This window comes from Arachis duranensis, chromosome 6 (assembly GCF_000817695.3).
Source record: "Arachis duranensis cultivar V14167 chromosome 6, aradu.V14167.gnm2.J7QH, whole genome shotgun sequence".
Taxonomy (NCBI): domain Eukaryota; kingdom Viridiplantae; phylum Streptophyta; class Magnoliopsida; order Fabales; family Fabaceae; genus Arachis; species Arachis duranensis.
The window spans coordinates 54,907,179-54,922,062 of NC_029777.3; positions in this window are offsets into that span (position 1 = coordinate 54,907,179).

Consider the following 14,884-nt stretch of genomic DNA (forward strand, 5'->3'; position numbering starts at 1 on the left):
GGCAACGGCGCCATAAACTTGATGCATGAAAACTTGTCTCTCAACAAATTTCCCTTCGGCAAATAGAGTGAGGTCGAATCCCACAAGGATTGATTGGTCAAGCAATTTTAGTTAGAAGAATATGCTAGTTGAGCTAAACAGAATTTAGATTGAGATGCAGAAATTTAAATGACTCGAAAGTAAATAACAGAAATTAAAGTGCAGAATCTTAAATGGGGATTTAGGGTAATGAGCATGAAATTAAATGACAGAAAGTAAAGAGAATGGGTAAGATCAGAAATGGGGAAATCATTGGGTTCAGGAGATGTTGCATTCTCTGGATCAAGTTCATTCTCATCTCTTCCTCAATCAATGCATTCATTGATCTCCTTGGCAATCTTAAGTGATTGAATCCCAATTCCTTGGCAATCCAATCTCTCTAAGCTTGAACAATTACCTAATTCCTTGATTTAATTGCTCATGGGAAGAGATGAAGTGTGGTCACTGATTATACCACATGTATGTCCAAATCAAAGTGTTGGGAGGATTACATGTCACTATATCCGCCCAAACCCCAATTTGGTCTAACATGAGAAAGCATTTCTAGCATGATCTCTTCATCCCTTTTCCAAGGCTCAAAGGAGATCCAATTATGGAGAGTTTCTTTTCCAAGACAACTAACTAATTGAATTAAGATCGAAAGATTTCTAGTAAGATCAAGAGAAAAGAAAGAAGAAGAAGAATGAAAACTATAATTGATCCATCAAATTACAACAGAGCTCCCTAACCCAATGATAGGGGTTTAGTTGTTCATAGCTCTAGAAATGAAAAAGTGCAGAAAAGTAAATCTATAGAGAGTAGTTCCCAAAAGTGCCAAGCTTCTCTATAGTTCAAAACTACTCCTATATATACTACTCCTCTTGATCTTCTAGTGAGTTCTTCAAGTCTTGGATGTGGGCTTTGGATCTTGAGTTGAAGCAGTTCTTATCTTTAGTGGGCCCAACTTGCAGAGAAAGATGAATTAGGCTTTGGGTATTTAATAAGATTTAACATTGATTGCCATTGTAGGTTTGAGAATGTTAGTGGCATTCACTTTTTCCACTAATGTTCCACCTTCATATATCCACGTTAAATCCAACGTTAGTGGTCTTAACGTGACCACTAACGTTGCTTTCTCAAAACTTGGCCAACGTTATTGGGACTCACTTTTCCCAATAACGTTGGCTTATACCCCTTCACAAGCGTTAATGGGAATCACTTTTCCCATTAACGTTGCTTAGTGCCCCTTTGCTCCTACGTTAGAGTCCACATTAGTATAGCTAACGTGACTCTTAACGTAGGTGTGATCCACCTTCGAGAGCGTTAGTGACACTCACCTTTGTCACTAACGCTCCAAATGCCACATTCTCTACGTTGGAACTCACGTTAACTTAGTTAACGTGGCTCTTAACGTAGTAGTGATGCCATCTTCCAACGTTAGTGACATAAGTGAGTGTCACTAACGTTGGCTCTTTGATCTCAACTCCACGTTAACTTTCACGTTAATAGTTTTAACGTGAAAGTTAACGTAGGCAATGCTAGTTGGTCCAACGTTAGTGACAAAAGTGAGTGTCACTAACGTTGGCTTTTGTTTTCCTCTTCCACGTTAGAGTTCACGTTAACTAAGTTAACGTGACTCTTAACGTGGATTATTGTCAAGTTCTCCAACGTTAGTGGTGTTCACGTTTTCTCTTAACGTTGGAGTTTCTTTTTCTTCTACGTTAACTACCACGTGAACTTAGTTAACGTGGCAAGTAACGTGAGCTTTGGATGGCTTCACAGGCGTTATTGGTGACCACTTTTCTCATTAACGTTGCAAGCTTTACCATTCCACATTAGTGTTCACGTTGACTAGGTTAACGTGAATACAAACGTGGTTCTTCCTTGCTTCCTTTGCCCTGAAAACAAGCAATTAAGTGCATCAAAGCTCTAGCCAAAGTCATGAGATTATGCATCATCAATTTATCATGCAATTCTAGCAAAATACTCATGAAATTATGCAAAATTCACAAAAGTTGCTTGAATCAAGGTGTAAGTGTAATTTCATCCAAAACTTGCCTTATTCACTAAGAAAATGCATGAAACTACCTTAAAACAATAAAGAAAAGGTCAGTGAAACTGGTCTAGATGCCCTGGCATCAAGTTCCAACAAGGATAGATCTTCTGACTAATCTACTCCCAGTCAAGGCTTTTAATTTAAATTACTTAAATTCTCTGATTTACTTTCCTATTTACCAACTCAACTTATTTTCGAAAACATCTGGTTAATAAAATAGCACATCTTTCTGCAACTCGTTGGGAGACGACCTGGGATTCATACTCCCAGTATTTTAAATTCTAATTTTGTGACAACCTTTCTAAATTGATAAGCGGATTTCTGGTTGGTTAAGAATTGTACTTACAACGTATCTCTTATAATAATTTCTTAACTCGCCAATTTCCGCCACGTCAGTAGGCGCCAGTACCTGGAGAGTGATCCGAGCACTATATCTCGGGGGTTCCCAGTTGAGCAATCTAAAGGGCGACATCTCCATAGAGATGTGTCGGGTTGGCAGTTGAACCGACAATGTGATATCACAGCTAGTAGGACAGGCATTCATCATATGCATTTTCTATCTGTTTGTATGCTTTGTTTACTTGAAATGGCTTGCCTAATTGAATAACATGCTTACTTGCTATCTGAATTAATTGCTTTATATGCTTCTACTTGTGCTTTACTTGCATTGTAAATTAGATGTGTTTTCTACTAGGGTTGAGGAGGTTTTAAAGGCGATGGCGATGGGATTGCATGGAGGATCGGTTGGTGAAGGCTGTGGGACAGCGGTGTTTGGTTAAAGTAGAAATCCCCTAAGATAGATTACCTGGTTTATTTAAGTTAAAGTTGGTATATTATACTTATTTGTTTTAGACTGCTTCAAGTTTGAATCTTGTGATGGATATGGAGCTTAGGATTGCCTTTGGCATCCCGGGGTCTTATATCCTACATTATTTGGCACTGTTACCATACTGAGAACCTCCGGTTCTCATACCATATTTTATTGTGTTTTTCAGATGCAGATCGCAACCCACCTCAGTGAGTTGCTTTGGATGGTGACAAAAGCAGAGGATCTTGGATTCTTTTGGAGTCTTTTTGGTTTATTTTGTTTATACATCTCTCCTTTTGTATTTTGTTTTGCCTAGAGTCATGTATATGAGAGAACAAAACTTGTATAAGCTGTTTTCACTGTATAGTTCTGTATACTTGTATATGGCTAGCTGGCTTAAACTTCGCGAGTCGTGACTAGTTTCCTATGATATTATATACTTATCTTTTGTTATATCTTATCTGTTTCTTGTGCCTTAAGCTAGTAGCTTCGTTAATACGTTTTGCTCTTTTAAAATCCTGTTTTTAAATTATATCCTTCATCAGGCTTCTAGAATATATATATGAGCTTAGAAATATCGTAATCTCTGATTAACCTTTGCTTTACGACGCGAGGTAAGGCTTAGGCTAATTAGGGTGTTACATTTAATGGTATCAGAATGGTTCGTCCTCATGAGCCTGAGGGATGGACCGATTGTGCTTTATTGCATACTCTGTGTGTCTTTTTCTTTGATGCTATTAGGTTATCTATTTGATATTGCATAGCACGCTTGTTTGTGAGTGCCTGTTTTGGATAATTGAAGCACTAGACTTTTGATATTGAGACTGATCATCTTGAAATCGATTGTTTGGTGTATATAGGAACCCTAATGGCCACTCGTGGACGAGGTCGAACACGCACACAGGAAAGTAGGAATGAGCAACTAACTACCAACCATACCGAATTCATGGCAGCAATGGCGAATCTCGCTAATACCATGGAAGCTAATGCTGCTGCGATTCTGCAAGCTGTGCAGAGATTGGGCCAACCGGCTGGGAATGGAAATGGCAATGAGAATGGTAAAGGGAATGCCAATGATAATGCTGAGGGTAACAGTGATAACTGATGAGCGGATAATTTATACGCTTTTTGGCATTGTTTTTAGGTAGTTTTTAGTAGAATCTAGCTACTTTTAGGGATGTTTTTATTAGTTTTTATGCAAAACTCACATTTCTATTCTTTACTATGATTTTGTGTATTTTTCTATGATTTTAGGTATTTTCTGGCTGAAATTGAGTGACCTGAGCAAAAATCTGATAGGACGCTGAAAAAGGACTACAGATGCTATTGGATTCTGACCTCCCTGCACTCGAAATAGATTTTCTGGAGCTACAGAACTCCAAATAGTGCGATCTCAATTGAGTTAGAAAGTAAACATCCAGGGCTTTTTAGCAATATATAATAGTTCATACTTTATTCACATTTAGATGATGCAAACTGGCGTTCAATGCCAGTTCCATGCTGCATTCTAGAGTAAAACGCCAGAAACACGTCACAAACCAGAGTTAAATGCCAAAAACACGTTACATCTTGGCGTTTAACCCCAAGAGAAGCTTTTGCACGTATAAAGCTCAAGCTCAGCCCAAGCACACACCAAAGTGGGCCTCGGAAGTGGATTTCTGCACTTAGACTTATTTCTGTAAACCCTAGTAACTAGTTTAGTATAAGTAGGACTTTTTACTATTGTATTTTGATCTTTGATCAGTTTATGCTATGTTAGACTTTTATGGAGGCTGGCCATTTGGCCATGCCTGAACCATTATCACTTATGTATTTTCAACGGTGGATTTTCTACACACCATAGATTAAGGTGTGGAGCTCTGTTGTTCCTCGAGTATTAATGCAAAGTACTATTGTTCTTCTATTCAATTCACGCTTATTCTTATTCTAAGATATCGATTTGCACCCAAGAACCTGATGAATATGATGATTATGTGACGCTCATCACCATTCTCACTTATGAACGTGTGCCTGACAACCACTTTCGTTCTACGTGCACATAAGCTTGAATGAATATCTCTTAGATTCCTTAATCAGAATCTTTGTGGTATAAGATAGAATCCATTGGCAGCATTCTTGAGAATCCGTAAAGTCTAAACCTTGTCTGTGGTGTTCCGTGTAGGATTCAAGGATTGAATGACTGTGACGAGCTTCAAACTCGTGACTGTAGGGCGTGGTGACAATGCAAAAGGATAGTAAATCCTATTCTTACATGATTGAGAATCGACAGATGATTCGCCGTGCGGTGACAGCGCACCTGGACCATTTTCACTGAGAGGACGGACGGTAGCCATTGACAACGGTGATCACCCAACATACAGCTTGCCATGGAAAGGAGTAAGAATGATTGGATGAAAGCAGTAGGAAAGCAGAGATTCAGAAGGAACACAGTATCTTTATGCGCTTATCTGAAATTCTCACCAATGAATTACATAAGTATCACTATCTTTATTTTATGCTTTATTTATCTTTATATTCGAAAACCATTATAACCATTAGAATCTGCCTGACTGAGATGTACTAGATGACCATAGCTTGCTTCATACCAACAATCTCCGTGGGATCGACCCTTACTCACGTAAGGTTTATTACTTGGACGACCCAGTGCATTTGCTTGTTAGTTGTGCGAAGTTGTGAAGAATATGTGTGAACCGTAATTTTGTGCACCAAGTTTTTGGAGCCATTACTAGGAATTGTTCGAGTTGTGAAAAGTATGAATCACAATTTTGCCTATCAAGTTTTTGGCGCCGTTGCCGGGGATTGTTTGAGTTTGGACAACTGACGGTTCATCTTGTTGCTCAGATTAGGTAATTTTCTTCTTGTTTCAACCTTTATTTTATTTTCAAAAAGTTTTCAAAAATATTTCAAAAAAAAATTTCTTTGTTTTCGTTTTTCAAAAAAATAATTTTTGAAAAAATACAAAAAAATTATAAAATCATAAAAATAAAAAAATATTTTGTGTTTCTTGTTTGAGTATAGAGTCAATTTTTAAGTTTGGTGTCAGTTGCATGTTTTTAAAATTTATGCATTTTTTCGAAAAATTCATGCATGGTGTTCTTCATGATCTTCAAGTTGTTCTTGGTAAGTCTTCTTGTTTGATCTTCATATTTTCTTATTTTGTGTCTTTTGTTGTTTTTCATATGCATTTTTGCATTCATAGAGTCTAAATATGAAAAATCTCTAAGTTTGGTGTCTTGCATGTTTTTATTTTCTTGAAAATTTTTCAAAAATAAGTTCTTGATGTTCATCATGATCTTCAAAGTGTTCTTGGTGTTCATCTTGACATTCATAGTGTTCTTGCATGCATCATTTGTTTTGATCCAAAATTTTTATGTATTGAGTCATATTTGTGTTTTTCTCTCTCCTCATTAAAAATTTAAAAATAAAAAATATCTCTTTCCTTTATTTTACTCATAAATTTCAAAATCTTTGGGTTGACTTAGTCAAAAATTTTTAAAATAAGTTGTTTCTTGTTAGTCAAGTCAAGATTTCAATTTTAAAAATCTTATCTTTTCAAAATCTTTTTCAAAATCAAATCTTTTCTTTTTCCTTTTGTTATTTTTGAAAAATTTTAAAATTGATTTTCAAAATCCTTTTCTTATCTTTATTTCATGATTTTCAAAAACTTTACTAACAATTAATGTGATTGATTCAAAAATTTGAAGTTTGTTACTTTCTTGTTAAGAAAGGTTCAATCTTTAAATCCTAGAATCATATCTTTTAGTTTCTTGTTAGTCAAGTAATAAATTTTAATTTTAAAAATCAAATCTTTTTCAAAATAAATGTCAATCATATCTTTTCAATCATATATTTTCAATCATATCTTTTTTCAAAATCAATTTCAAAAATCTTTTCTAACTCCTTATCTTTTCAAAATTGATTTTCAAATCTTTTTCAACTTACTAATTGACTTTTTGTTTGTTTTACTATTTCTTATCTTTTTCAAAACCACCTAACTACCTTCCTCTATCTAATTTTTGAAAATCACCTCCCTATTTTCCAAAAATCTTTTTATTTAACTAATTGTTTTAAATTTTAATTTTATTCCTTTTTATAAATATGAATTTTAACTTTAATTTAAAATAAAAATAAAAATATTTTTCTTTTATTTTAGTTAATTTTAGAAAACTCCTCTCTCTCATCTTCTTCTATTTATTTATTTATCTACTAGCACTTCTCTTCTACTCAAAATTCGAACACTCTTCTCCCTTCTACCTGTGTTCGGATTTTATTCTTTTCTTCTTCTACTCAAATAAAGGAATCTCTATACTATGACATAGATGATTCCTCTTCCTTTTCTGTTCTCTTCTTTTTCATATGAGAAGGAGCAAGGACAAGGACATTCTTGCTGAAGTAGATCCTGAACCTGAAAGGACTCTGAAGAAGAAGATAAGAAAAACTAAAGCACAACAATCCAGAGAAAACCTTACAGAGAATCTCGAAAAAGAAGGAAACATGGCTGAACCCAACAATAATGCAAGGAGGATGCTTGGTGATTATACTGTACCTACTTCCAATTTTTATGGAAGAAGCATCTCAATCCCTGCCATTGGAGCAAACAATTTTGCGCTGAAACCCCAACTAGTTGCTCTAATGCAACAGAACTGCAGGTTTCATGGACTTCCATCAGAAGATCCCTATCAATTTTTAACTGAGTTCTTGTAGATCTGTAATATTGTTAAGACTAATGGAGTAAATCCTGAAGTCTACAGGCTCATGCTTTTCCCTTTTGCTATAAGAGACAGAGCTAGAACATGGTTGGACACACAACCTAAAGATAGCCTGGACTCTTGGGATAAGCTGGTCACGACCTTCTTGGACAAGTTCTTTCCTCCTCAAAACCTGAGCAAGCTTAGAATGGATGTTCAGACCTTCAGGAAAAAAGATAGTGAATCCCTCTCTGAAGCTTGGGAAAGATACAAGCAGTTGACCAAAAAGTGTCCTTCTGGCATGCTTTCAGAGTGGACCATTTTGGATATATTCTATGATGGTCTATTTGAGTTCTCTAAGATGTCACTGGACCATTTTGCAGGTGGATCCATTCACCTAAAGAAAATGCCTGCAGAAGCTCAAGAACTCATTGACATGGATGCAGATAACCAATTCATGTACACCTCTGAGAGGAATCATGTGAGTAATGGGATGCCTCAGAGGAAGGGTGTTCTTGAAATTGAGGCTCTGAATGCCATATTGGCTCAGAACAAAATGTTGACTCAACAAGTCAACATGATTTCTTAGAGTCTGAATGGATTACAAAATGCATCCAACAGTACTAAAGAAGCATCTTTTGAAGAAGAAGCTTATGATCATGAGAACCTTGCAATGGGAGAGGTGAATTATATGGGTGAACCTAATGAAAACACCTATAATCCCTCATAGAGAAATCATCCAAATTTCTCATGGAAGGATCAGCAAAAGCCTCAACAAGGCTTTAATAATAGTGGAAGAAATAGGTTTAGCAATAGCAAGCCATTTCCATCATCTTCTCAGCAACAGATAAAGAATTCTGAGCAGAGTCTCTCTAGCTTAGCAAACATAGTCTCTGATCTATCTAAGGCCACTCTAAGTTTCATGAATGAAACAAGGTCCTCCATTAGAAATTTGGAGGCACAAGTGGGTCACCTGAGTAAGAAAATCACTGAAACTCCTCTTAGTACTCTCCCAAGCAATACAGAAGAGAATCCAAAAAGAGAGTGCAAGGCCATTGATATAATCAAAATGGCCGAATCCAAAGAGGAAGGGGAGGACGTGAATCCCAATGAGGAAGACCTCATGGGACGTCTTCCAGATAGAAAGGAGTTCCCTATTGAGGATCTAAAGGAATCTGAGGCTCATATAAAGACCATAGAGATTCCATTAAACTTCCTTCTGCCATTCATGAGCTCTGAGAACTATTCTTCCTCTGAAGAAGATGAAGATGTAACTGAAGAGCAAGTTGCTCAATATCTAGGAGCCATCATGAAGCTGAATGCCAAGTTGTTTGGTAATGAGACTTGGGAAGATGAACCTCCCTTGCTCATTAGTGAACTAAATACACGGGTTCAGCAAACTTTACCTCAAAAGAAACAAGATCCTGGTAAATTCTTAATACTCTGTACCATAGGCTCCATGACCTTTGAGAAGGCTCTGTGTGACCTGGGGTCAGGTATAAATCTTATGCCACCCTCTATAATGGAGAAACTGGGGATCTTTGAGGTACAAGCTGCAAGAATCTCATTAGAGATGGCAGACAAGTCAATAAAACATGCTTATGGATTGGTAGAGGACGTGTTAGTAAAGGTCAAAGGCCTTTACATCCCTGCTGATTTCATAATCCTAGACACTGGGAAGGATGAGGATGAATGCATCATCCTTGGAAGACCCTTCCTAGCCACAGCAGGAGCTGTGATTGATGTTGACAGAGGAGAGCTAGTCCTTCAATTGAATAGGGACTACCTTGTGTTTAAAGCTCAAGGATCTTCCTCTACAACTATAGAGAGAAAGCATGAAAAGCTTCTCTCAATACAAAGTCAAACAAAGCCACCATAATCAAACTCTAAGTTTGGTGTTGGGAGGCCACAACCAAACTCTAAGTTTGGTGTTGAGAAGCCCCCACATTAAAACTCTAAGTTTGGTGTTGGGAGGCCCTCATTATGCTCTGAACATCTGTGAAGCTCCATGAGAGCTCACTGTCAAGCTATTGACATTAAAGAAGCGCTTATTGGGAGGCAACCTAATTTTTATTTATCTATATTTCTATTGTTCTTTTATGTTTTATTAGGTTTATGATCATGTGGAGTCACAAAATAATTACAAAAATTAAAAACAGAATAAAAAATAGCAAAAGAAAAAGCACACCCTGGAGGAAGAGCTGTCTGGCGTGTAAATGCCAGAAACAAGCACCAAGCTGGCGTTTAACGCCAGAAACAAGCATCAGGCTAGCGTTAAATGCCAGGATTGCATATAGGGAGCGTTTTACACGCCTAAAAGGTGCAAGGATGAGAAATTCTTGACACCTCAAGATCTGTGGACCCCACAGGATCCCCACCTACCTCACTTCTCTCTTTTTCACACAATCTAATAACACTATACCCTTCACCAATCACGTTAATCTCTCTTCCTCATTTCCCCTTCACCAATCACATCCATCCACTCTTCCCCATAAACCCCACCTACCTTCAAATTCAAAATCTCCTTCCCACCCAAAATCACCCTAAATGACTGAACCCAAACCCCTCTCCCTCTACTATATAAAACCCTCCATCCTTTTTTATTTTCACACAACACTACCCTCTCTTCTCCTCTTGGCCGAAACCTACACCTCTCTCCCTCTCCTCCATATCTTCTTCTTCTTCTATTCTTTCTTCTTTTGCTCGAGGGCGAGCACCATTCTATGTTTGGTATGGTAAAAGTATAGCTTTTTTATTTTTCCATAACCATTGATGGAACCTAAGGCCAGAGAAACCTCAAGAAAGAGGAAAGGGAAGGCAATTGCTTCCACCTCTGAGTCATGGGAGATGGAGAGATTCATCTCAAAAGCCCGTCAAGACCACTTCTATGAAGTTGTGGCCAAGAAAAAGGTGATCCCTGAGGTCCCTTTTAAGCTCAAAAAGGGCGAATATCCGGAGATCCGACAAGAGATTAGAAGAAGAGGATGGGAAGTTCTCTCTAATCCAATTCAACAAGTCGGAATCTTAACGGTTCAAGAGTTCTATGCAAACACATGGATCACTAGGAACCATGATCAAAGCATGAACCCAAACCCAAACAATTGGCTTATAATGGTTCAGGGAAAATGCTTAGATTTCAGTCCAGAGAATGTAAGGTTAGCGTTCAACTTGCCTATGATACAAGAAGACACACGCCCCTACACTAGAAGGGTTAACTTTGATTTAAACGTTGGACCAAGTCCTCAAGGACATATGTGTGGAAGGAGCTCAATGGAAAAGAGACTCAAAAGGCAAGCCGGTTCAATTGAGAAGACTGGACCTTAAGCCTATGGCTAGAGGATGGTTGGAGTTCATCCAACGCTCTATCATCCCCACTAGCAACCAATCCAAAGTAACTGTGGATCAGGCCATCATGATCCATAGCATCATGATTGGAGAGGAAGTAGAAGTTCATGAAGTCATCTCTCTAGAACTCTACAAAGTAGCCAAAAAGCCCTCCACCTTAGCAAGGCTAGCTTTTCCTCATGTCATTTGCCATTTATGCAACTTAGTTGGAGTTGTCATAGAAGGAGACATCCTCATTGAAGAGGACAAGCCCATCACTAAGAAGAGGATAGAGCAAACAAGAGAGCCCATTCATGGATCTCAAGAGACGCATGAGGAAGCTCATCATCACGAAATCCCTAAGATGCCTCAAGGGAATCATTTTCCTCCAAACAACTATTGGGAACAACTCAACACTTCTCTAGAAGGATTGAGTCATAACATGAACCAATTAAGGGTGGAACACCAAGAGCACTCCATCATTCTCAATGAGATTAGAGAAGATCAAAGAACTGTGAGGGAGGAGCAACAAAGGCAAGGAAGAGACACAGAGTAGCTCAAGAACACCATTGGTCCTTCAAGAAGAAGGCGCCACCCTCACTAAGGTGGACTCATTCCTTAACTTCCTTGTTCTTATCTCTCTATTTTTTAGTTTTATGCTATATGTTTGTCTATGTTTTGAGTCGTTACTACATGATCATTAGTATTTAGTAACTATGTCTTAAGGCTATGAATAATTCCATGAATCCTTCACCTTTCTTAAATGAAAAATGTTTTTAATACAAAAGAACAAGAAGTACATGAGTTTTGAATTCATCCTTGGAATTAGTTTAATTATATTGATGTGGTGACAATACTTTTTATTTTCTGAATGAATGCTTAAACAATGCATATTTTTGATCTTCTTGTTTATGTATGTTAAAATTGTTGGCTCTTGAAAGAATGATGAAAAAGAGAAATATTATTGATGATCTGAAAATTCATAAAACTAATTCTTGAAGTAAGAAAAAGTAGTGAATAGCAAAGCTTACAAAAAAAAATTGGCGAAAAAAAAGAGAAAGAGAAAGAAAAAGCAAGCAGAAAAAGCTAATAGCCCTTAAAACCAAAAGGCAAGGGTAAAAAGGATCCAAGGCTTTGAGCATCAATGGATAGGAGGGCCCGAGGAAATAAAATCCAGGCCTAAGCGGCTAAATCAAGTTGTCCCTAACCATGTGCTTGTGTCATGAAGGTCCAATTGAAAAGCTTGAGACTGAGTGGTTAAAGTCATGATCCAAAGCAAAAAGATTGTGCTTAAGAGCTCTGGACACCTCTAACTGGGGACTTTAGCAAAGCTGAGTCACAATCTGAAGAGGTTCACCCAGTCATGTGTCTGTGGCATTTATGTATCTGGTGGTAATATTGAAAAACAAAGTGCTTAGGGCCACGGCCAAGACTCATAAAAGTATCTGTGTTCAAGAATCAACATACTTAACTAGGAGAATCAATAACACTATCTGAACTCCGAGTTCCTATGGATGCCAATCATTATAAACTTCTAAGGATAAAGTGAGATGCCAAAACTGTTCAGAAGCAAAAAGCTACAAGTCCTGCTCATCTAATTAGAACTAATATTCATAGATATTTTGGGATTTATAGTATATTCTCTTCTTTTTATCCTATTTGATTTTCAGTTGCTTGGGGACAAGAAACAATTTAAGTTTGGTGTTGTGATGAGCGGATAATTTATACGCTTTTTGGCATTGTTTTTAGGTAGTTTTTAGTAGAATCTAGCTACTTTTAGGGATGTTTTTATTAGTTTTTATGCAAAATTCACATTTCTATTCTTTACTATGAGTTTGTGTATTTTTCTATGATTTCAGGTATTTTCTGGCTGAAATTAAGGGACCTAAGCAAAAATCTGATAGGAGGCTGAAAAAGGAATACAGAGGCTGTTGGATTCTGAAAAAGGAATACAGGGCTTTCCAGCAATATATAATAGTCCATACTTTATTCGAGTTTAGATGATGCAAACTGGCATTCAACACCAGTTTCATGCTGCATTCTGGAGTAAAACGCGAGAAACACGTCACAAACCAGAGTTAAATGCCAAAAACACATTACATCTTGGCGTTTAACCCAAAGAGAAGCCTCTGAACGTATAAAGCTCAAGCTCAGCCCAAGCACACACCAAAGTAGGCCCCGGAAGTGGATTTGTGCACTTAGATTTATTTCTGTAAACCCTAGTAACTAGTTCAGTTTTATGATATCTTATACTTTTGTGGAGGCTGGCCATTCGGCCATGCCTGAACCATTATCACTTATGTATTTTCAACGGTGGAGTTTTTACATACCATAGATTAAGGTGTGGAGCTCTGCTGTTCCTCGAGTATTAATGCAAAGTACTATTGTTCTTCTATTCAATTCACGCTTATTCTTATTCTAAGATATCCATTCGCACCCAAGAACCTGATTAATGTGATGATTATGTGACACTCATCACCATTCTCACTTATGAACGTGTGCCTGATAACCACTTTCGTTCTACGTGATAATAAGCTTGAATGAATATCTCTCGGATTCCTTAATCAGAATCTTCGTGGTATAAGCTAGAATCCATTGGCAGCATTCTTGAGAATCTGGAAAGTCTAAACTTTCTCTGTGGTATTTCGAGTAGGATTCAGGGATTGAATGACTATGACGAGCTTCAAACTCGCGACTGTAGGGCGTGGTGACAACTCAAAAGGATGGTAAATCCTATTCTTATATGATCGAGAACTGACAGATGATTAGCCGTGCGGTGACAGCGCACCTGAACCATTTTCACTGGGAGGACGGACAGTAGCCATTGACAACGGTGATCCCCCAACATATAGCTTACCATTGAAAGGAGTAAGAATGATTGGATGAAAGCAGTAGAAAAGCAGAAATTCAGAAGGAACACAGTATCTTCATGTGCTTATCTGAAGTTCCCACCAATGAATTACATAAGTATCTCTATCTTTATTGTATGCTTTATTTATCTTTATATTCGAAAACCATTATAACCATTAGAATCCGCCAGACTGAGATTTACTAGATGACCATAGCTTGCTTCAAACCAACAATCTCCGTGGGATCGACCCTTAATCACGTAAGATTTATTACTTGGATGACCCAGTGCACTTGCTGGTTAGTTGTGCGGAGTTGTGAAGATATGTGTGAACCATAGTTTCGTGCACCAAGTTTTTGGAGCCATTACTAGGAATTGTTCGAGTTGTGAAAACTATGAGTCGTAATTTTGCCTATCAATAACGCGGGAGGAGTTCCGATGACCTTGGCGACGTTCCTCAAGGTTCACCCGCCAACTTTCCAAGGATCCACAAAACCTACTGAAGCGGACCACTGGTTCCAAGCTATGAAGCATGCTTTACATGCACAGCATGTTCCCCTCAATCAGTTTGTCGAGTTTGTCGCTTATCAACTAGCGGGAGAGGCCCAGCCCTGGTGGCAAGCTGAGTGTCGTTTGCTACAGCTTCATAACGCTGACATTCCAATGGAGGTGTTCTAGACGGCTTTCTATAAGAAATACTTCCCTGAGTTTGCAAGGGAAGCAAAGGAGATGGAACTGATGCAGCTAAAGGAAGGTTCCCTATCTGTGGCAGACTACACCAACAAGTTTGAGGAGCTCTGTAGGTTTTCTAGGGTGTGTCAAGGTGCCCTGGAGGCTTACGAGAGCTAGAAGTGCGTTAAGTATTGATGCCAAGGCATCTTAGGCTAGTTTCACTAGCATTTTCTGTTAGTTTTAGTTGTTTTATGCATTTTCTTGAGCTTAAAGTAACCAAGAATGGTTAAATGAACAACAAGCAATGAATCATCCAAACATTATGATTTTGATGCAAATTCCATGAGTTTTTAGTGTTATTACTTGAATGCTATGAATGGATGATTTCTCATGAAATTTTGCAAGACTTTGATGCAATTGTTTGGATGATTTCAGGGAAGAAGAGGCTAGGCAAGGAAGCAACAAAGATC